At 42.4% G+C, this 22,234-nt stretch overlaps 1 protein-coding gene across 3 annotated transcripts in view; it reads right to left on the bottom strand.

Moving 5' to 3' along the window:
* The window catches only part of PTPRA (protein tyrosine phosphatase receptor type A), a 233,052-nt gene that overhangs the window by 182,411 nt on the left and 28,407 nt on the right, over window positions 1-22,234 (bottom strand). For 2 of the 3 annotated variants that reach the window (XM_065598359.1, XM_005291495.4), the window contains exon 2: window positions 10,820-10,921. The exons of the other annotated variant lie outside the window; for it this stretch is intronic. The gene's annotated coding sequence lies outside the window, so the exon portion shown is untranslated. The remainder of the gene's footprint in view (window positions 1-10,819; window positions 10,922-22,234) is intronic. 3 annotated transcript variants of the gene reach the window in all.

Below are 22,234 nucleotides of genomic sequence, written 5' to 3'. Positions count from 1 at the left end.
ATGGTAAATCTGAAATTACCATGCCATCAAGTCTACCAAGGCGAATCAGAGACAACCCAAGCCCAAATAGCTAAGGAGTCTTTGCTGAAGAGACTTTATGAGCAGTTCAGAATACAGCTGATCAATAGCTTTACGTGTGCCACATCTGGACTCTATAATCTGCACTGAAATTTCTGGCTTGTTTTTGGGCAACGTTTAAGGTTTGATATATGAACCCATAAGTGGTCTGGGACCTGCTCAGCTAAAACACTCTCTCCCTACATCATACTAAAGCATTGCAATCCTCTGAAGTGCTTCAGATAGTGCTCTGAAGGTCCAGCATATAGGACATTAGATTGGGATTTAAGAGACCTCTATTCTATTCCCAGCTCTGCCCCTGACCCGCTGTGTGACCTTGGGCAAGTCACTTCACCTCTGTTTCCCCTCCGACCCAGTCTGTCTTGTCTATTTAGACTGTAAGATCTTTGGGACCATGACTGTCTTACTGGATGCACATACAGGGCATAGCAGAGTGGAGCCCCAATCTCTGTTGCAATACAAACCAACACAACAGCCCCCTGGGTTTAACCACGGGATAGGGTGCTTTCAAACAAAGGGTGGAACTTTGGTCCAACAGAACTAGTATTGTGAACCCAGTAATCTGCAGATTCTCTACCGCACAGATTTTTCCATTCCTAACAGAGCACCTCTTCTGCTCTTGAAAGCCAAGGAACAGAAGTATTTTAACAGCAAGGGGAGATATCAGGGTGGGATTATCCAACTAGAAGGACCTGGAGCCAAGCGAAAGGAGCCTTTACGCAGAGGTCTGTCATTAGGACGAGGGCATAAACGTATTTGGTATTATTGGTGGAGTAACACACACAAGTTGCTTCCGTTCCCATCACAGAACGTTTTATTTAGCATGACTAGGAGACGGTTAGAGGATGTTTTAAAATTTACAGAGCTGCCAAAAACGTCAAAATTAGTGCACAGCAGAAGTTCATAATAAATCCACTCAAGCAAACCACAGAAAGGTCGGGTTTTGGGTGAAACCAAAATAAAATGTAGAGATCTACTAGCAATTACACCCAATACACTTCCTGTCTATGCAGTAATCTTTATTTTGTTTGGGTTTTGGTGTGGTCGAGAGAGAGAGAGACTGAAATTTCTGTGGGAGACGGATTACAGCTACTAATGTAAAGGGCTCTGATTCTTTATCTGTGTTTAGGGAAGTATGCACTAAAAATGTCACTCTAAAAGGTTTTTGTTTAAAATCTGTTCCTGTGTTCACAAAAAAATAGCTAAAAACTATCTTTGTAACCCGTCTGTATTTAAAATCAGAAGTGACATAGGAAGGATACAGCTGAAATTAGTATTTTATTTCCTGCAACTAAAACTCAGTGCTCCACTCCATCAATTTTCAGTGAACCCTAGGAAACCAAGCTTTTAAAGAGTACACTTTATGCAAAAAGGAAGACTGAAAGCAAGTAGAACAATGAAAGACAAGGAAGTTTGCTCAGAGGAGACATCTGGGAAGGTGCAAGGAGCAGCCAGGCAAAAAGGAAAAACAAGCACAAGGATACAAATTCATTCAAACAACCATTGAGAAATTCACGTGCAAAAAGCAAGGACGCTGATCTGGCATTTATATCATATACAGCATTCAAAGAGTTTTTGAAGTGCTTTGTGATCCAATATTTAGTCGCCATCCTGTTTTCCCCCAGCCCCTTCCAACACACATGCACAAACAATACAAGTAGCACATACTATAGTTAAGACTAAGGCTATGTCTACACCAGAGACTTTACAGCAGCACTGATGCAGCTGCACCACTAAGAAGTGGATATACTCTTTTGATCTGAATAAGCTTTCTTTGCATTTGAGTCCAGAAGGTAGGTATCACCCACATTTTACAGAAGGAGAAATACAGGTAGAAAGGAGGGGAAATAACTTATTCAATGTCACATTGAGACAGTACCAGGGCCAGAAATAGAGTTGTGGTCACTCAGTTGTCAGTCCTGTGCCTTAGTCATAAAAAAGAAAAAAAAATCCTTCCTCCCCATGCACAACTAATGGCCATTATTCCTGGCAGTAGGAGTCAAGCAGGAAAAGCATGAAACAATTCTGTTTCAACAGCAGACCCGACAATTGCCTGCATGATAGGAGCATTTTCATCTTATCCTTTTCATTTCCCTCCAGCTTTGGCTAACAAAGAGGAGCCAAGCACAAATGAAGATGCATTTTTGGCACTTTTTTTATCATGAATAATTAATTGTTCGGAATTTAGTATCCATTTTTATCACTTTTAACAGTGATTTGATTTTTTTTTTTTAAGTTATCAGTGGATCTCAACACAGCTGAAAAATTTTCTACACACACTGAAGTGCTCCTGGATTTATCCAAGCTGAACAAGTCACTCCCAGATTGAAAAGGGAACCTCCAACTCTGAGCGAGTCTATATTGTTGAAATGAAGTTAAGCAGGCGATACAGTAAGTGTAGATGAAATTGCACCTAGACTTTACTCAGAAGGTCAAACTGGAAACTTGTTGAAGGCCACACCTATGTGGCACATAACAGGGCAGACAGTAGCAAGGATAAGGGCAACTGCATTTATAAGACCAAGGTGTCAGCAGGCAATGCTGTATCATGATCCAGACAACTGACAGGAAATATAGGTTCCAGCAATGAACACGCAATGATTCTCTTCCGCCCGAGCTGAAGTCTTCACAGACTGTCCCTCAGTATTGGAGAGGTAGTCTGCCAGCCTTTGACAGTCCTTGAAATGGAGAGCCTCATGCACAGACACATGCATGTGCTTCTTAGGGGCATACTGTGTACACTCTCTTTGGAGAGCTCTCACTGCCTCCACGCACACTCTGCTCAAGACCCAATGCTATGGATGAAATTCCTTTCAGAGCCCATCTATGCCACTCCTTAATTTGCCCCAAGGGGTTGCGGGGGGAAGAGAGAGAGAGAGAGAGAGCGCATCAAACCACACACCATGGGGGGGGGGGGGGCGGGTCACATGCGGTCTTCACAGCCCACTTCTGAGGCAAATAACTCACCCTAGATCTACAATAACTACACTGCAATGGTCCCCCAAATATCACCTGTACTTTAATCTTTAGGGGCTTCAGAACGAGCAGCCAGCTAAACAATGCTCCTTTAATCAGGATACATTTGTTCACTGGCAGGTACCTGAGGTCCTCGTGGCCCTCTGTAGAGGATGCAGACGAGAAAGCAGCCAGAAACACTGATGCACCAAGAGATCCAATTAACTTGCTGATCCTGGTGAGGTGCTAACATCCCATTAACATGGTAGGTGCTGAGTGTGCACAAAGGTATGATAAGCAAAGGAAATAGAACACTTCAAGGAGAAAAAGGATGTTGGTGCCTACATGCAAAGGAAGTGCTTGGAACATACTTACTATCCAATCCCAGCATAAGAAGCAATGTCAAGATTACATGTCTAAAACTGATCATTAAAGATCCATGTTGCTTTTTGTCAGTTGCTGCCCTGACCACATCTCAGCTTGGGTAACCACATTCTGTCTTCATTAAAATGCCCCCCAGTCATTTCTGTTGTCTACAGAGAGCCAATTCAGACCAGGTTCAAATAGAGCCGCTCCAGCCTACACCATTTCTTATTTGCCCTAGTATTCTTCACCTACTGTTCCTAACTTATGCATCTTGCTGTGAAATTGTTAAGCAGAGGTGGTAGAATTTCAATAGTAGGTTTAGTGATCCCTATAGTTCAGGCTGCAGTGTGTAAAGCATGTCAGGATCCATTCAACATGAAATAGGATTCCTTAGATCTGTTCATCTCAGGACAGCATAACTTGCCTCCCAAAGATACAGAAGATCATATAATCACTTAGGCAAGGACTGGTTGTAGGGGCTCTGCTTCCTTACCACACAAAACAGGATCTCAGCACACTTCAAACATTTAAGTTTGACTGCACCCCCATGAGTTGGATAAGAATTTTTCTTCATCTGAGATAACCTGAGGTTTGCGCTAGGTCTGAAGGAAAACCTGTGTCTGGGCCAGGAATAGAACCCAGGACTCCTGACTCCTAATCCTGTACTTCAATCACAACTAGACCATCCTTTCCTGATGCAGGGGACCACGAGTTGGGGAGTTTACTGTTTACAAGCCCTGTATAAAAGTAGCCTGAGAAGTAACTCACAGGCACAGCTCCCCCAGTGGGATGAAAGCATGCTGCTAGGACAGCAACAAGTCTCCCAACAGAGAGACCTTCCTTCTCTCCCTGCAAGTGTCTGCAAGGGCAGAAAAGTGGAAGAATTGATTTGAAAAGGGGAAGGGAAGAAAAGGAAAAAAACACAGTTGTTGACTTTTTATAGTGATTAGTTAATGAAGCACAAACTGAGCACAAGCTGGTGTGTTCTATATATCCCATCTGTTTGGTCTTCAATCAAGCTATTACCCATAACCAACACTTTTCAATGCAGACCTATCTGCATGCTAGCAAGCTAGGAATGAGTTCAGACTAGGAACACCAGGCCTGATATGCTTTCCTATCACACACTGCATCATTGCTCCCCTTCTGAAAAATCTCAGACTAGATCAGTGGTTCTCAACCTGTGGGTTGGGACCCCGTTTTAATGGGGTTGCCAGGGCTGGGATTAGACATGCTGGAGCGCAGGGCTGAAGCCAAAGTCCGAGCTCTGCCCCTTCAGCTTCAGCCCTGGGCAGCAGGGCTCAGGTTTTGGCTTTAGCCATGGGCGGCAGGGCTCAGGTTACAGCCCCACTGCCATGCTTCAATCCCCCTTCCCAGGGTCGTGTAGTAATTTTTGTTGTAAGAAGGGGGTCGCGGTACAATGAAGTGTGAGAAACGCTGGACTAGTGGAATAAGGGATGGATGGTTAGTTATAGGCAGGGCTGGTAGCACTGCCTATTAAGGTTGTGCCACAATTCCTCATTATAAGACCCTGTTATCAGTTGTTTATACTTTGCCAAACTAACCTTTCAGAGTGAAATTTTCCATGTTGGGTGTGTCTCGGACTGAATTTTTTTTTGGAGAAGGACTCAGCCAAAATGTCTCCCCTAGGAAAAATATGCTTTTCAATGGTAAAAAGGTTTTGACAACTTTTACTTTGGAAAGCTCTAGCACCTTCAAGCTTTGGAGAAGGGACTTGAAATTTGGCAGAAGTGGCTGGTGTTTCAGGGATGTGCTGTCTGCCATTCCTGGCAAAGTCCAACCAAATCTGTTATAAGCCTTTGTAAATTCTTCCCCCCCCCACTTTGCACATGATTAGTTGACGCTTCCTAGAGTCAAATATCCAAAAGCCTCAGAAGAGTCTGTCCTCACAGAGAATGCTTAGGCGGCCCACTCTCAGCTCCTAGTGCTAACCGGACTGCACATGCATCATCACCACAGAGCAACTTAGCATTTTCCCTCCAGCCCAGGGCTAGAGGGGCAAAGCCAGATTTTCCCTGCAATGCCTGCTCCTAGATGCTCCAGTGTGGGGCTGAGCACTGGAACAGAGAACAGGAAGCCCATCTCTCCTGAGATCTTGATGAGACTCCCAGGCAGCATGGAGAAGGAAGCAGTCTGATTCAAGTGCCAAGGGGACAAGAGTCAGACCTAGGACAGTAGATTGGGACAAGCCGCCTGGGGCAGAGACTGAAACTGGAGACTGGCAGGGGAGAGGAGCGGGGGTGGAGACTAGGGGGTTGTTTAGGCTTAAAAACAATACAGTGACACAGCTGTGCCACTGCAGCTGTCCTACTGTAGCACGTCAGTGTAGACACTACCTATGCTGAAGGGAAGGGTTCTCTGTCACTTAAGTATTGACCTCCCAAAGAGGTGGTAGCTACACCAACAGAAGAATTCTTCTGTTGACCTAGTGTTATCTACACTTGAAAATTAGGCTGTCTCGGGGGGGGGGGGGGGGGGGGGAGGGGGGGGATTTTTCACACCCAACTGACATAGTTAAACTGACCTAATTTTCTAGTGTAGACTAGGACTAGGGTGAGGGGCAGGGAGGAAACAGATCTGACAAGGAGCCAGGGGAGAAGACAAGACAAATTGGAGGTAAAGCCTGGGTAGGGAGTCTAGGAATAGGGCCCAGTAGAGATGGGGAACATGAGCGGAGAGGACCAGTGACTGGAGGTCATTCTCTTCCTTTCTCCAATCCCTTGCCTCATTCATAATACACCTTCCAACTAATGAGGTGGGGGGTTTTACAGTCTCCTTCACTACACAACCACAGCACAACTCCTGTACACTAAATGAAGCATGGGTCTTGCAGAAAAAAAACAATATGTGATTACGTAATTAAAGACTATCAATGTGTACTCAAAGGGGCCAAATTACGGTTGCATAGGCAACTTTAATTCCAGCATCCCTAACTTTTAAGGGCTTGACTTTTCAACCTTAATAATGTTCTGAACATAGGGGGCTTTTTGTGTGCAATATCATTTAGATTGCACTAGTGCCCACAGTGGGCACTGAGAAGACCTCCCTAACCCAAAGAGCATGCAGTTAGAGGTACAGAAGTCAGGAGATATGGGCTCAATTTCTAACTCTGCCACAACTTCTCTGATGGTAGGAAAGCTACATATGGACAGATTTTCAGAAGTATTTAGCATCTAAAGATGCATGTTTCTAGTAGTATTTTCAAAAGCCTAAACTTCAGGCATTTTTGAAAGTCTCACTAGGCACTTAGCAATACAGATAGCTGCCTAAATACCTTCGAAAATCTGTACCTTAGATGTGGTCTAGATTACTGCTTCGGTCTGGCTGTAACTCAATTTATTTCCAATTAACTTGAGTTAACAAATGTGCCTCTTTATGCTAATCTAGACACTCCATAAAAAGGTTTGTTCCAATTTGTTTCCCCCCCAGAGGTAACCAAATAACTTGAGTTACAACAGGACCAAAATCTGATCTATGCAAGGCCCTTAATCTGGGTTTTTGCTTTCTTGTCTGTACAGAGACTAGGATAGATACCTTAGAGGAGTGTTGGAAAACTGAATTAAATTATGCTTACCATTCATTTTAGGATCTTCCAATGGCAAGTGCCAAGAATTATTTACAGGGAAAGCTGGGATTCAGATTTAATCGGTTATGAACAAGCTTTCCTACATTAAGGTTACAGATGCAATCAACCCATATTAAACAAGTGCAGGAAACCAGTTTACAGAAGTCATGCCAGCTGCATGTCCAGTAATACATGAAACAGACGCTTCACAGAGGTATGAGGCTGGTGCAAACTCATTTAAACAGTACTGTAGCTACATTATGTGAAGTTAGGGTAGCTTCAAACCAGCACCACTAACAAAAATTTTAACTCTGGCAAATGAAGTGTAAAAATATAATTAGGAAGGTCAAAAAAGAATTTGAGACCAGCTAGCCAAAGACTCAAGAAGTAATAGCTAAACACACACACACACACACACAAACACACACACACACACACACACACACACAAAGAGTGAGTGAGTGAGTGAGTGCATCATAAGCAAGAAGCCTGCTAAATAAGCAGTGGGGCTACTGGATGATCGAGATGCTAAAGGAGCACTCAAGAATGATAAAGCCATTGCAGAGAAAACTAAATGAATTCTTTGTATTGGGCTTCATGGCTGAGGATGTGAAGGAGATTCCCAGACCTGAGCCATTCTTTTTAGGTGACAAATCTGAGGAACTGTCCCAGATTGAGGTGTCATTAGAGGAGGTTTTGGAACAAACTGATAAATAGTAATAAGTCATCAGGACCAGATGGTATTCACCCAAGAGTTCTGAAGGAATTCAAATGTGAAATTGCAGGACTAACTGTGGTTTGTAACCTATCATTTAAATAAGCTTCCGTACCAGATAACTGCAGGATAGCTAAGGTGACACCAATTTTTAAATAGGGCTCCAGAGGCGATCCCGGCAATTACAGGCCGCTAAGCCCGACTCCAGTACCAGGCAAACTGGCTGAAAATATAGTGAAGAACAAAATTGTCAGACACATAGATGAACATGATTTGTTGGGGTGGAGTCAACATGGTTTTTGTAAAGGGAAATCATACCTCACCTGTCTACTAGAATTCTTTGAGGGGGTCAAACATACATGTGGAAAAGGGGGATTCAGTGAATATAGTGTACTTAGATTTTCAGAAAACCTTGGACAAGGTCCCTCACCAAAGGCTCTTAAGTAAGCGGTCATGGGATATGAGGGAAGGTTCTCTAATGGATCAGTAACTGGTTAAAATATAGGAAACAAAGGGTAAGAATAAATGGTCAGTTTTCAGAATGGAGAGAGGTAAATTGTGGTGTCCCCCAGGGGTCTGTATTGGGACCAGTCTTATTCAACATATTCATAAATGATCTGGAAAAAGGGGTAAACCATGAGATGACAAAGTTTGGAGAGGATACAAAACTACTCAAGATAGTTCAGTCCCAGGAAGACTGCAGAGAGTGTTACAAAGGGATCTCACAAAACTGGGTGACTGGGCAACAAAATGGCAGATGAAATTCAATGTTGATAAATGCAAAGTAATGCACACTGGAATCCCATAATCCCAACTATACATCTAAAATGATAGGGTCCAAGTTAGCTGTTACCACTCAAGAAAGACATCTTGGAGTCATTGTGGATAGTTCTCTGAAAACATCCACTCCATGTGAAGTGGCAGCCAAAAAAAAAAATCTAACAATGTTGGGAATCGTTAAGGGATAGATAAGACAACAGAAAATATCATATTGCTTCTGTATAAACCCATGGTACACCCACATCTTGAATACTGCGTGCAGATGGGATTGCCCCATCTCAAAAAAGATACACCTCTACCTCGATATAACACGAATTCTGATATAATGCGGTAAAGCGGTGCTCTGGGGGATCAAAGCAAGTTTGATATAACATGGTTTCACCTATAACGCAGTAAGATTTTTTGGCTCCCGAGGACAGTGTTATATCGAGGTAGAGGTTTATATTACAATTGGAAAAGATTCAGAAAAGGGGAACAAAAATTATTAGGGGTATGGAACAGCTTCCATATGAGGAGAGATTAATAAGACTGGGACTTTTCAGTTTGGAATAGACACGACTAATGGGGGATAGGATAGAGGTCTATAAAATCATGATGGGCATAGAGAAAGTAAATAAGGAAGTGTCATTTACGCTTTCTCATAACACAAGAACTAGGGGTCAACAAATGAAATTAATAGGCAGCAGGTTTAAAACAAACCAAAGGAAGTAATTCTTCACACAGTGCACAGTCAGCCTGTGGAACTCTTTGCCAGAGGATGTTGCGAAGGCCAAGACAGGGGTCAAAAAAGAACTAGATACATTCATGGAGGATAGGTCCATCAATGGCTATTAGCCAGGATGGGCAGGGATGGTGTCCCTAGGCTCTGTTTGCCAGAAGATGGGAATGGGCGACGGGATGGATCACTTGATCCCTGTTCATTCCCTCTGAAGCACCTGCCATTGGCCACTGTCGGAAGACAGGTTACTGGGCTAGATAGACCTTTGGTGTGACCCAGGATGGCGGTTCTTATGTTAAACTGGGGGAATCATTCCTATGGCAGCCTTGTTTATTTGTGCTGGTAAAGGACAATTTGTGAAGCCATGAAGAAGTGTTGCATTCTCCTTAATGGATACACACATACACAAGAGGACAGAGTTAATATTGCACATGCAGCACTGAACTCTGGCATGGCCTGATTTTTGAACACACACACACACACACACGGTTGCCTGAACATACTAGCAATGTCTTTAAAAAACTGAATTACTACAACTCAGGGTAGTGCTATAAAATATAAGTGGATGTTCACATCAAAATCATCAACAAAATCTCATTACTGTAACACTTTTCTTTAAGATCTTCATTATTTATTAATATTACAATAGCATCTAAAGCAGCGTTTGTCAAATGCCGCCACAGTGGCTGCATGTGGCAAGTATTTTAGGAAAAATTGTCAGAGCAGCCACCGGCACTCTGAGGCCACCAAAAAAATTGTTGAGAGAACCCCTTATCTAAAGGTTCGGGCTCGACTGTGCACAGCACTCTACAGACAGCCCGGCAAAAAATTTACAATCTATACAGAGAAGACGAAGGGTGAGAGGAGAAACTGAGGCACAGAAGTGTGACATGACTTGCCCAATGTCACATAGGAGGTCAATGGCAGGGCCAGGAACAGAACCCAACAGACAGGAGTTCAGATCTAGTGCCCCATCCACCAGATCACAGTGCCTCAGAGGCATCTGTAAAGATTCTACAAAACTTCTGAATCTATTTAAAGCAGCTTTTGCAGAGGCAGGTTGGGTGAGATTCAATTTACTGAGTCAATTCATTAATTGCCAAGTATGTGTCATTGTGATTACTGTGCATGCACTTTTGACTGGCATGCACACACATGTATTTGTAAAAATCTTCCATTGTATTGATTTAAGATATTTGTAATGCAAGTAAGTACATTTTATTTTTAAAAATAAAAAAGTATTTTACATGGATGCATCCCTTTAAAATATGTGGGTCTGATTCTGCTCTAGGTGGGGTAAAATAAAGAGCAGCTCCATTAAAATCACTGGAATTATACTTGTGCAACTGGGATCAGGATGAGACCACCTTACTGTGAAGATAGCACTCACCTATCTATGCCCAAAGTTGTGGTGAGGGGGGGCCCCCCAAAAAAATATCCAAGGAACCTCTTGAAGTGACCCCTCTTACCAGAGCCTCTAGTCCAAGCTATAAGTGATCCTAACCTAAGCCATGGGAAAGGTACGAACTCCTCCCAGCCTCAGGAAAATCCCTGAAGTTTCATCAAAATCTTTTCTTTACAAAAAATAAATAAATGGATTCCATGTCCAAATCGTACTTACAGTTCACATAAAGTGCTGGAAAGCAATTCTCAATCTCTGTGTAGAGTCTATGTGTGAAGTGCAGAGTCAAGCAAATTTTAAAGAAGTGTCTCCTCAGTCATTCTAAAGGAAGAACAGCCAAATATATATATATAAATAAATAAAAGGAGTATACGGAGCTGCTTGTGATCAGCTATGTGAGCAAAGGAAGAGTATTATCTGAGTATGAACATTATCCCAATGCTTTTGAGACATGCTCAGTAACTCTTTATAAATGCTTCAGAAGATATTGACAAACTCCTCCACAGTCAGAACTAGAGTTCTGGTTGGCATCAGCCTTTAGTCCATTTGAGTGGGGTAAGGGAAAAAAAAAAAATCCAACCTACTTCTCTCAATTTCCTTCCTTTGAGGATTCTCCTCCTCAGGTTTTCAGATTTGTGAAGAATTCTGGCCTTATAGTAGACAGATCCTACCTAAGCAACAAGAACCCTACCCCTTCTGGGCTGGAAGCATTAGAGATTAAAGTCTTCCGGTTATCAGCAGTACAGGTAAACATATCACTACACCAGCATTCTCCAAGGATGAAAGAGGAGTTCAGTTTCCATAGCTCATTCAGCCAGGTCACTCGCTCTCTCCCGAGACTAGCCACATGAGATTATAATTGCCAAAGTGCATGGTGGTCCTTTTGAAGTAACAGCACTACTGCCCCCAAACAGCTCTCGCATCTACACTAGTGACAAACCGTTATTGACATGGAATGAAACCCTCCCTGCATTTAAGTCAAGGGGACCAGGATTGTACCCCCAGATTTAATACAAGCCTAGATATGAAAGGCTCTATATATCCCCATAACCTATTTCTAAACCAATCTCTGGTCTAAACCATGAAGCTTCAAAGACAAGATCCTTCCTAGAGAAGATTATTATTATTAAGGTGCTGAACTGGTACTCAGGAGATCTGGGTTCAACCCATGGCTCTGCTACAGACTTACTGCGTAACCTTGGACATGTTACTTAATCTCTCTGTACCCCAGTGCCTGATCTATAGAATAGGGATAATAATCCTCCCCTGCCTCATAGGAGTGTAATGATGTTAAACCCAAAAATAGATATGAGGTGCTCAGATACTGCATTAATAAGGTTAATAGAAAAAACCATGCACACACACACACACACACACACACACACACACACACACACGCTCTAAATAAAATAAGTCCTTAAATTGGCTGAACAAAAGTTTTTTGATCAAAAAAGTTAGTTGAAAAAAAGGGACAAGTCTTTCACAATCTTAATCTTTTAGAAAAGAAGAAAAAAGCAGGATAGCTGCTTCCAGATAATTCCTACACAGGTCTAGAGTTGGCACCTTTTCGTAGAGGAGAGCAAGAGTCAGGCCTTGACAACATAAACCTTGTTTTCCCTCTGCCGCATCAGGGAGAGGGAAAATAAAACAGAATAAAAAGATACCTTTTGGGAGAGACCAAACCATGCCTGGGAACATGTGCAAGAGAAATGTTAGTCACACTGCTCACACAAACAAGCTACTGAACAAGGAATGCTGAAGTATATTTATAAAGAGATGGGCCCAAATACCCCCAGACCTTAGAGAAGTTTGGATGTGACCTCCACAGCCCAGGCCCATTTCTAATACTATTCAGAAACCTTTTCTCCCTTTCTGTCACATTACTAGAGATGTCCTCATGAAAATAGCATTGATCAATCAGATTCTGCTGCTTAGTCACTACCTGAGCCCGTAATCCTGTTTGTAACTAGAGACAAGTACCCCCTCCACCCCCCACAAATTCAAACTGTAACTTTCCAAAAGTTCGGGGAGGTTTGACTCCTGGGGTGTGCTTTGGACTCATCTCTAGGATGAATTCTACATTACTCTTAACCCCCAAATTCTTAAGGGAGTAAGTGGGAATATTGGTGGCATAAAGGATACAGGATTTACTCCTCTATTTATAACATTGTGGTTGCCATAATTATGATTATAAAGTCATGCACAGGGGATTGTGACTTCAGGTGGGGATTAAGCAGCATGAAATGATGAAATCCTAGGGAACAGATTTTATTTAAGTCTCCCTAGTGATTAAATAAAAGAGGGAAGAGAAATATAGTGTAGCTAGAGCCCCTCATCCCAAAGAGTTATTACCAGTACAGAGAGAACATGATCTCTCCTGTTCTGTAATCACTAAACTAATCAGGACTTATGGATTCAGTACCATTAGCTCACTGCGAGACCTTGGGCAAGTCACTTACCCTTCTCAGGTTTCTCCCTCTGTAAAATGGGGAAAAGAAGTTACAGGTAATGTTTTGTGAGCAGAATTCTTTTTTGCCAGTGAAAAGTTCTCTTAAAAAAGTTAATAACTGGAATCAGGCAGATACAAGATACATAAAATGTAGCGTTAACGTTATTAAAAAGGAAACTTGTGAGCAAGCCAATGATGCAGAGAAAAGTTAGGAAAGCCACCAATGCTTCTGAACAGGAAAAAAAAAAAAAAAAAAAAAAAAAAATCAGAGGTCACCACAAGGTCTGATTCTTAAAGTTAGATATGAAAGGTGCATTAGATCATCTTGGCCCCTAGACTATGTAATTTCCTAATGCTTTGCCCATACCAGTTTTAAGTGCCAAAAGCAGTAGGTTTTTACTATCATTAGCCCTGCAAAGCCAGTCCATGGTGGAGCAATCTGGATTTTGTTCTGCCTTGCACATTAAAAATACAATTATCAGTTGATGTCTGATCGCAGAATCTTTATGACAGGTGATGCTGTAAGATGCAGAAAAACAGCTTGATTTACAGATGGAGTTAAAAATATTAATACAACCCTTTCAAGTCTCAGTATTCACAGACCAGCAAAACTTAAGACTAAGCATGTGAAAATGCTGAGGAAAACATCCTTTAGAATAATTTATTCTGAGCCACCTTTTTTAAAAAGGCAAATATGATGCAGGACTCTTGCAAAGCATTTGTACTCCTCAACATTTTGAAAGGAATGCATGGCTCACATGCATTCCTCCACTGTGTCCACTTTCTGGAGGTGTACGGTGGTGGTTTCAGTAAGGAAGGGAAATTTTAGACGTTAAGAAATTAAAGCGAATGACAAAAAGGATACCGTTAATCTAGAATCAAGCAAAGTCTGCAAAAACAGCTAGGTTCTCAGACATTTCATTTCAGCTTGCTGAAATTCCAAACGGACTTTGGGGAATGGTAGCCGGTCAAGGCCAATATAATAAGATTGGCACTATAACTAGCCTTATACAGGTGTGTGCTCATTAAGGGTATTTTTGAAAGTACCTTTTCATCCTCCGCACAGCTTCCAGGCTACTGACCAGAGTCCTGCTGCCGCTTTGCAGCCCCCCACCTGATTATGCACTGAATAGGCTGGGGCACCGGAGCTGATGCCCCACATGGATCTAGCAGAGCTATTTGATTTAATTAACATAAAACGGAGCACAGAATTGAAGTGACAGTACATTTGGTTTCTCCTATTTCCAGAATGGGGTAATGACCCACTGGCAGAGCTGCCTCTACTGGGGACTTCTGACCGCGTCTTCATCTCTTAGGGCCTGATCCTACAAGAAAGAGGCTCAGCATTCTCAGTTTTCAGTGAAATCAATGAGAGCTGAGGGTAACCAGCATCATGCAAGAGTGAGCTCTGAGATAACTACTAGTAAACACCACAGTGGCAAAACAGAGACTCGAGACATCTGAATGCAGGCAGTCATACAAAAAAAATCTCTCTGGATGTCTGCTATTCACCTTTCCATCTCAACCTAGAACTTGGTGCAGGCCACCAAGGAAGGAAGGATGGTCCAGTGCTTAGGGCAAATTCAATTCCTTGGTCTGCCACAGACTTCCTGTGTGACCTTGGGTAAGTCACTGTCTGTGTCTTGGTTCCCCGTCTGTAAAATGGGGACAATAGCACTGCCCTACCTCACAGGGGTATTGTGGTAACTACATTGAAGATTATGAGGTGCTCAGAGTACTTATGGCCCCAATTACTGTAATTAGATAAACAATGCAGCTGCTTGGCAGCTCCAGACAGGCTGCCAACTGGGCAGGATGTGGAACCCTAGTTAATAACTGGGAAGTAAAAACTGGATGGTAGTGACCAAACAGAAGAGGCACCTCCCAGACTCTATGCTACCCCAGATGATAGTTGTGTGTTTCATGTACCATGGAACATGAAATAAAGATACACAGCTGGCTACTGCAATTCACATGCGAGGCATGGGAGTGGGGCAATTCAACCTGATAAAAGTAGCAGAGATCATGATTTTGTTAGTATAACAGGACAGAGAACCATATGGCTTGGTTTAAGAGTTTGATAACAGGATACAGAGATATTCACCCCCATATTACCAGTAAAATCTGGGATCTTTATGAAAGGTAACAACATAAGTCCAGCTTAGCAATTGACCAAAAGTTGTTGCTGTTCACCAGTCTGGTATGTGAAGCGAGCTGGTGGGTCCCTCTCCAATTCATAACTGGTGCCCACATCAGACAAAACACCATCATGATTTGCACTAACTGACCCATCTGGTCAGCTGTTCCAGCAAAGGGGTCAAGGATTGAATGGGACATGGAGAATGAACTCTTTTGACCCCCCTCAACATGGCCATTTTGGGTCACACATTAGGCACGTTGGCTGGAGAGCTTGCATTGCTGCTACTCATGCTATAACTGTCCTCCGAACAGAGGATTTCACTCTTCCAGGATGTCTATCAAGTTAATGCCTTTCAACAATACTGGAGGCAGATTTAATTTTAAAATTAAACACCACACTGGAGAGAACAAGCTATCTAGCTTGAAATAACTAATAAATTGCTCTAATTCCTCTTTGCTTACTGGCTATTTAAAATGTCCAATGGTAGCCAAACCTTAATAAACGGGAACACACCGGGGAGAAAACAGAATTATTGAACTGCAACAAATTGAAGAAAGTCCACAAGATTAGGGAGGTATTAAAATTCTGGATCCCCCAACTAAAGCCAGGAAAGATTTTAAAAACCTCTTTGCATTGGAACCAGCTTAAGAAGAAAAGAAAAAAAAAAAAGCACAGCAAGAGGGAAGAAAAGTTATGAATGGGATAATAAAACTGGTAAGCTTTTGACAGCATGCTGCTGTGAGTAGGGATAGAACCAACTTATGAATAAGTTAAAAAAAATTAAAAAGGAGGGAGGGACTGACTATATGCAGTTGTCTGGCTGAAATCAGACAGGTTCTACAGAATCCAGTGAAGCTGTACTCTTCAGGGGGGAAACCTGAAGAGAGGAATAAGGCTAGCTGGACTTTTCTGAATTAAACAAAAACCCTTTCTTTCAAAAGCTGAGCCTGAGTCAAAAAGGCTGAGTCAAGACATACAGATTCAAATCCCACTTTCCCCAAAGTGAAGAGGGGTCTAGTACATTAGAGAGAGAGAGAGAGAGAGCATAAACCCAGGTCATGAAGTTCAGAGACAGATTCACCCAACACACTGTACACAATTTGAGCTCTGAACTGGATTGAATTGATTTTCTCTACCTTTTTCCTCACAAGAGCACATTTGGAAGAGTCCATAGATCTACAGCTCTCCCTAACCCCTCTCTTCTCTCGCCCAGCCTCACTTCTGTCCCAAGCAAAAGGGGTCAGACTTCTCTGAAGCTTGGATGTGTTCAGATTCACTGTTTCAGTTCAGGCCCAAAACAGAAACGGACCCAAAAGGAAGTTCAGATGAACAATCAGGTCCAAACTTCCCCAAAGTTTTGGATCATCCTAAGCAGTGTTCTATTGGCCCCCTGCCCCATTCCAATTTTAATTTTAAAAAAGATGAAATTGAAGAATGCACTGTCACAATAAGAAAAGACAAGGCCAGTACAACATACATGCACAACAACCCCATTACCTCCTACTGTTTCATGGGTGCATCCAAAGCACATTGATAAATTGGGGCTGTCAGATAAATACGTGGACAGCTTTGAAAAGACTGCATCCTAGATCCTCAATTCTAACACAAAGAAAGTCACTGAGGGGGACTAACTCACTGAGACAGTAGATATGATATGGCACCCTAACTGTTCAAGTCTACTAAGATTGGTGGCAAAAAACATCTTTGGTCTCTGCTGAGGCTGTTTACAAGGGTGCTAATGCTGGATCAAATCCTGAGAGGTACTGAGCTCTGTTAGGATTTGGTCCTTTGTTAATAGTTAATGTGACATGTCCCTTTTTGTTTGGACTGAAACCACCAACTCCCATCTCACAAAAAATCAGTCTGGCAACTTCCACCAGCATTAGAATGGACTGATTTAAAATCAAAGCAATTTAAACCACTGATTTCAATCATGAGTTCAATCAGCAAGCAGAAAACCTTGACTTAAGTCATTTTAAATCACGTTTTGCACTTGTACTTTTTAATTTCTTTCCTTTAAAAAAAAAAAAAAAAAGTTGATTTTGATTCATGGGCAACCATAAAAACCATGGTAATTTACAATTACAACTAAATTTAACCCTTAAACTAAATTTGGTGCTTCTTTTTGCTAGCCAGGGAGACAGACTATCTACACGTTATTTAAGCAATTACATAGTTTAACTTACATTTATTCAGACTCTTACATTTTTACTTTATTATGTTAAGAAGTACCATTTTCTATTTAGTAGGTGATGACATTTTTTACTTGTGATTTGTCAAATTATTTGGATGGAAATTCTAACAATTTAAAATGCTCAAACTTTTTTTATTCAACAAAATTACTTTAAATATGCTGGATAGATAGGGAAGTATGTTTATTCAAACACATTTTGCATATAAAATTGATTATTAAACAAAAAAATATCGAATTAGTTACTTGAACTGACTGTTTCTGGTCACAATGTTTTTCGACTACTAATCTCATCCTCGCACACCTAGTTTTTATTCATGGACTGGAATAGAATTCACTTCTTGAATGTCCAATTGCCTTAACTTTGAATGAATTAGTCACTGAACTGAACTAGTAGGATATTCTCTCTGTACCTGCACAAGAGGCTGCTGCTGGCCAAAGCTGGCTTAGCACTGCAACAAACTCTGATTTCAGGTGCTCAGTCAGTCGAACCACTGAACTGGTGGAACTTTCTTTAAAATTTGGCAGCAAACGTACTGCTTAGTTTGTTTGCATTTGTATTTAATATAATCTGTTTAAAATCATTTAAAAGCGTAGGTCTTAACATAAATTAAATTTAAAATTGTCAACCTAGTTATAAAAAGATTTTTCCATCCTGGGGTTTGTGGAGAGAACCTCTGATTTACCACAGGTGAACTCCTATTTCTCAGGAGTTAATTTTATGGCATCTTTTTATTCCTTGCTTCATTTAGAATTATGTTAATTATTTCTTACAAATGATTCCTCATTTCAGAAGGGCACTGCAGGCAGAACTGTGCTGACAGGTTCATAATGGTGTGCTTGTTCATAATTTGTATCACAGCGGTGCTTAGAAGCCCTAACAAAGATTGGACTCCCATTGTGCTCTGCACTGTACGGATATAGCTAGAGACAATTCCCTTCCCTGAAGAACCTAAAATATAAATAGACTAGACAGATAAATGAAGTATCACCCCCATTTTTATGGGTGAGCAGCTGAGGCAGACAGACTGACTTACCCTAGGTTATATCAGGAGTCTGTAAGGAAAGCTGTAGATTGAACCCAGATCTCCCCAAAACAAATCCATTACCTTAAACTAAAAGACCATCTTTCCTCACAACCTAAACCCTGCAGTTGGGCGGGGGGGGGGGGAGAGAAGAGAAGAGAGCAGGGCAGCTGGAACTCAGATTGCCCCAGCAATTTCACTGGGAAGTTCAAGTTTGAAAGAATTCTGCCTCCAAGGGAACCCCTCCACAAGTCCTCGTCTCCCCAAGACTTCCCTCTCCCGCCCCAGCTGCTTCTGCCTAGGCCAAGTATCCTGGAGAGTCTGCAAACCTTGCAGGCACTAGAGCCTTTTCCAACATCACAGGACCCAGCCTAGGTTTAACCAGGTTGGAGGCTCAGAGTAAAGTACATTACAGGTGCTCCTCCATCAGCTGGCATGTTGGCTTTCCCTACAGCAGTGATATCAGAATGCAAATGATTCTCCATTACTGGTCAGGGGATTGATGCACCTCCCACTGGAACGCCTCTGCATCCCTCAATAACATTGGTATGTGATTATAGTATGTCCACAAAATTGCTGGAAATCTTTGTGATCCTGCCAGCCCTTAGTCTCCTCGAGCAAACTGTCCTAACACCAAAACACAGATCTCTAATTTAGGGTTGGTCCCTACAGAATATTCCACCGTGTTTCTTAAATGTCCCACACAATGGAGCATCCGCTGCTTGCTTTTCTTGGGAAACAGTTTAACTCATCTCATAGTTGGAAAAACTTTCTTAAATGCCTAAATGAGCCTTTGTTATCCTTCTTTGGGCCACCCAAACCTTTCTTTCCCTTGTCATCATGAACACCTTTTAAATCTTAGTGGGGAGCTAGATGTCGTCTAGCCAGGATATTGCATATTCCAGGGTGCATGTGTTAATTTACACAATGTCCTGTATACTGCACTTTTCACACAGGAATCTGAGCTTAGAAAAGTTAGTTATGAAATGCCAAGTGCTTTCTTGCTTTAGGGGGGCACACTCCTAAGCGCTCTCCCCTTGTCTTTTCTTAGCACAACTTTATTTGGGCATAAGCTTTCCTGGGTAAAAAAAAACACTTCTTCAGATGAAAGCTTATGCCCAAATAAATCGGTTAGTCTTTAAGGTGCCACCGGACTCCTTGTTTTTGTGGATACAGACTAACATGGCTACCCCTCTGATACTTAGCACAACTGTGCAGCAGCAGGGTAGACTATTTAGTCAGTAACAGAGCATTAACAGGGGGCCTGGCTACAGCACTTGATGCCCCTCTGTTGCCCAAAAGCAATGCAATCTTCTGAGGGAGGGCCTGGAGAGCCACTAGGCAGCTAGCAGCAGGTACACATTGCTTGGAACAGCTACAGTTCCTCTTTAAAGAAAAAATTGGATGTTCGCCACTGCTCAATTCTCTTATGGCCACCCTGTGACATCTTGCCCTGCACAACTATTACTGCCTCTCTCCAGCCTGAACTAGCAGCAAAAAGCCAGATTTTATCTTTCTGTGTGGGGTTTTTTTGAGTTTGAATATGCCAGGTTTTTTTTATCTGAATCAGTTCTCTCAACAGAGAGTCCTGTGGCACCTTTAAGACTAACAGATGTGTTGGCCTGTTAGTCTTAAAGGTGCCACAGGACTCTGTTGCTTTTTACAGATCCAGACTAACACGGCTACCCCTCTGATACTTGAGTTTTCTCAATGTGCAATCTTGCAGCTTCTCTCAATTCACACGGAAGTCAAGGAGAGACAGAAGCACCTGCCACCTTGCAGGATGGTGCCTTTAGTTCCTGGGGGACAGAAGCCCACCAGTTGATATGAAATTCACGGCCACTGTTTACCGTGGACTGCACTGAACTTGAAAAGGAGCCATTCACCCATCTGCAATGCTCATTTCTGCTAATTAGTCATTTTGAAAACAGCTCAGTTGAATGTGTAAGAGTAATTCTAGACTTGATGCTGCCAGGATTTACAAGCTGCCTGTACTTGTAATTATACAGTATTGGAAGTCTCCCCACTAGACCATTTGAAACCATCCATTTTCATTTCCTCTCTCCAAACCAATGGGAACGAACCCAAAAACCCAACCCACAAACCCCTTCCTAATTTTTAAGCCAGAAAAACTAAATGCTTGCCTTGAAAACCATGTTTGTTTGTGTGATGAATACTGGCCGAGGGTGACCTGGCAGACTCTCGACACCACTTTCAGTATTTTTGTTGAAGTGGCAGGGGATGCAGGCGCCAAATATAGCTAATGGAAACCTGAAACTGCACTCAGGTGCCAGGCCAGAGACTGGGTGACAAAGTAGATTCAGCAACAACAGGAAAACTGAGCAGTTAAGGAATTTACCCCCACTTTGATTTTTGATTTCTGATGCTGGAGCTGACTTTTTCTGCACAGAACAGATGTGGCCTGGACAACAGTAATGCTAGCTTCCCCACAGTCTATCATCATGATATCTAACTCTACCTTAAAGGTGTTCATTCACCACGGCTAATATGTCCTTGGCCACTCAATGGTTATGTGATGTGGATAGCAGTCCACTAGGAACAGAACTGGGCCACCAATTCACTCTACACCAGGGGTTCTCAGAGGGTCATGACCCCTCAGGGGTCATGAGGTTATTACATGGGGGTCACAAGTACATGCCTCCCAGATATCACTTTTCACACTAGACTTATTAGCTATTAATGAACACACAAATACCACTTTTCATAGCAGAGTTACCACCCATTGCCACCTTTTCTTCTGCACTGCTGCTGGCAGTGGTGCTGCTTGCGGAGCCACCCAGCTCTGAAGGTGGCGGCACAGCCACCAGAAGCATGGAAGCAAGAGTGGCAATGGGATGCTAAGTCTGCTGTGAAAAGTAATATTAACAAATATACAAATACCACTTTAAATAGTGTTAAATATAAATGCATTTTTAATTTATAAGGAGGGGTCCGCACTCAGAGGCTTGCTGTGTGAAAGAGGTAGCCAGTACAAAAAGTTTGAGAATCACTACTCTAAACTAACCATCAAACCACCACCTTCGGATGTTAACAGCTTTCAATTATTATAATTGATCAAAGGACTGGAATGAACGAACAATGATGAAGTTGAGCTGGCAACCTAGAGGTGAAAAACTCCATATCCTATTCCACATCACTTCAACCAAGCAGTATTCTGGATCCTGCAGTACGTGTGTCCATGCAGATGACCACCAGTTGGAACAGAGCTTCACAGAAAGAGAAGGCTCATGCACAGTCATCTGTCCAAATGCTAAAATGTAGTTTAAACATAATACAAAGGGGTGGTAAGTGGAAGGAGGATGCACTGCTTGTCTACTGAGGCAGCAACCTCTCTACATCTAGTAAGAGAAATGAATACATAAGCTACTCTAATATGGAGCCAGCAATGGGGTCTTCAGAAACATGGGTCAACTAATGAATGAGAAACATACACCCTTATCCCAGTATCCCGCCTTCATATGTGAAGCAATACCTTCCCTGCTCTGCTTCTGATACAGAAAGGTCTTTCCAAGGTATCTGTGTCCTGCACATCGATGTCTGAATCCCTGTATCCCTCACACTGTAAATGGGCCCTGAGGAGCACTCTTCATATTACTTGTGCTTATCAAGTAAGCCAGGGGTGGCCAACCTGAGCCTGCGAAGGAGCCAGAATTTACCAATGTACATTGCCAAAGAGCCACAATAATACATCAGCAGCACCCCTCCCACCCCCCATTAGCTGCCTTGCTGCCAGCGCCTCCTGCTCACCAGCCTCCTTCCCTTCCCACACCTCCTGATCAGCTGTTTTGTGGCATGCAGGAGGCTCTGG

The sequence above is a fragment of the Chrysemys picta genome, chromosome 5, assembly GCF_011386835.1.
Source record: "Chrysemys picta bellii isolate R12L10 chromosome 5, ASM1138683v2, whole genome shotgun sequence".
In the NCBI taxonomy this organism is placed as follows: domain Eukaryota; kingdom Metazoa; phylum Chordata; order Testudines; family Emydidae; genus Chrysemys; species Chrysemys picta.
Note: the sequence above shows the minus strand (reverse complement) of the source record. Positions and strands in the feature narration are given on the sequence as shown.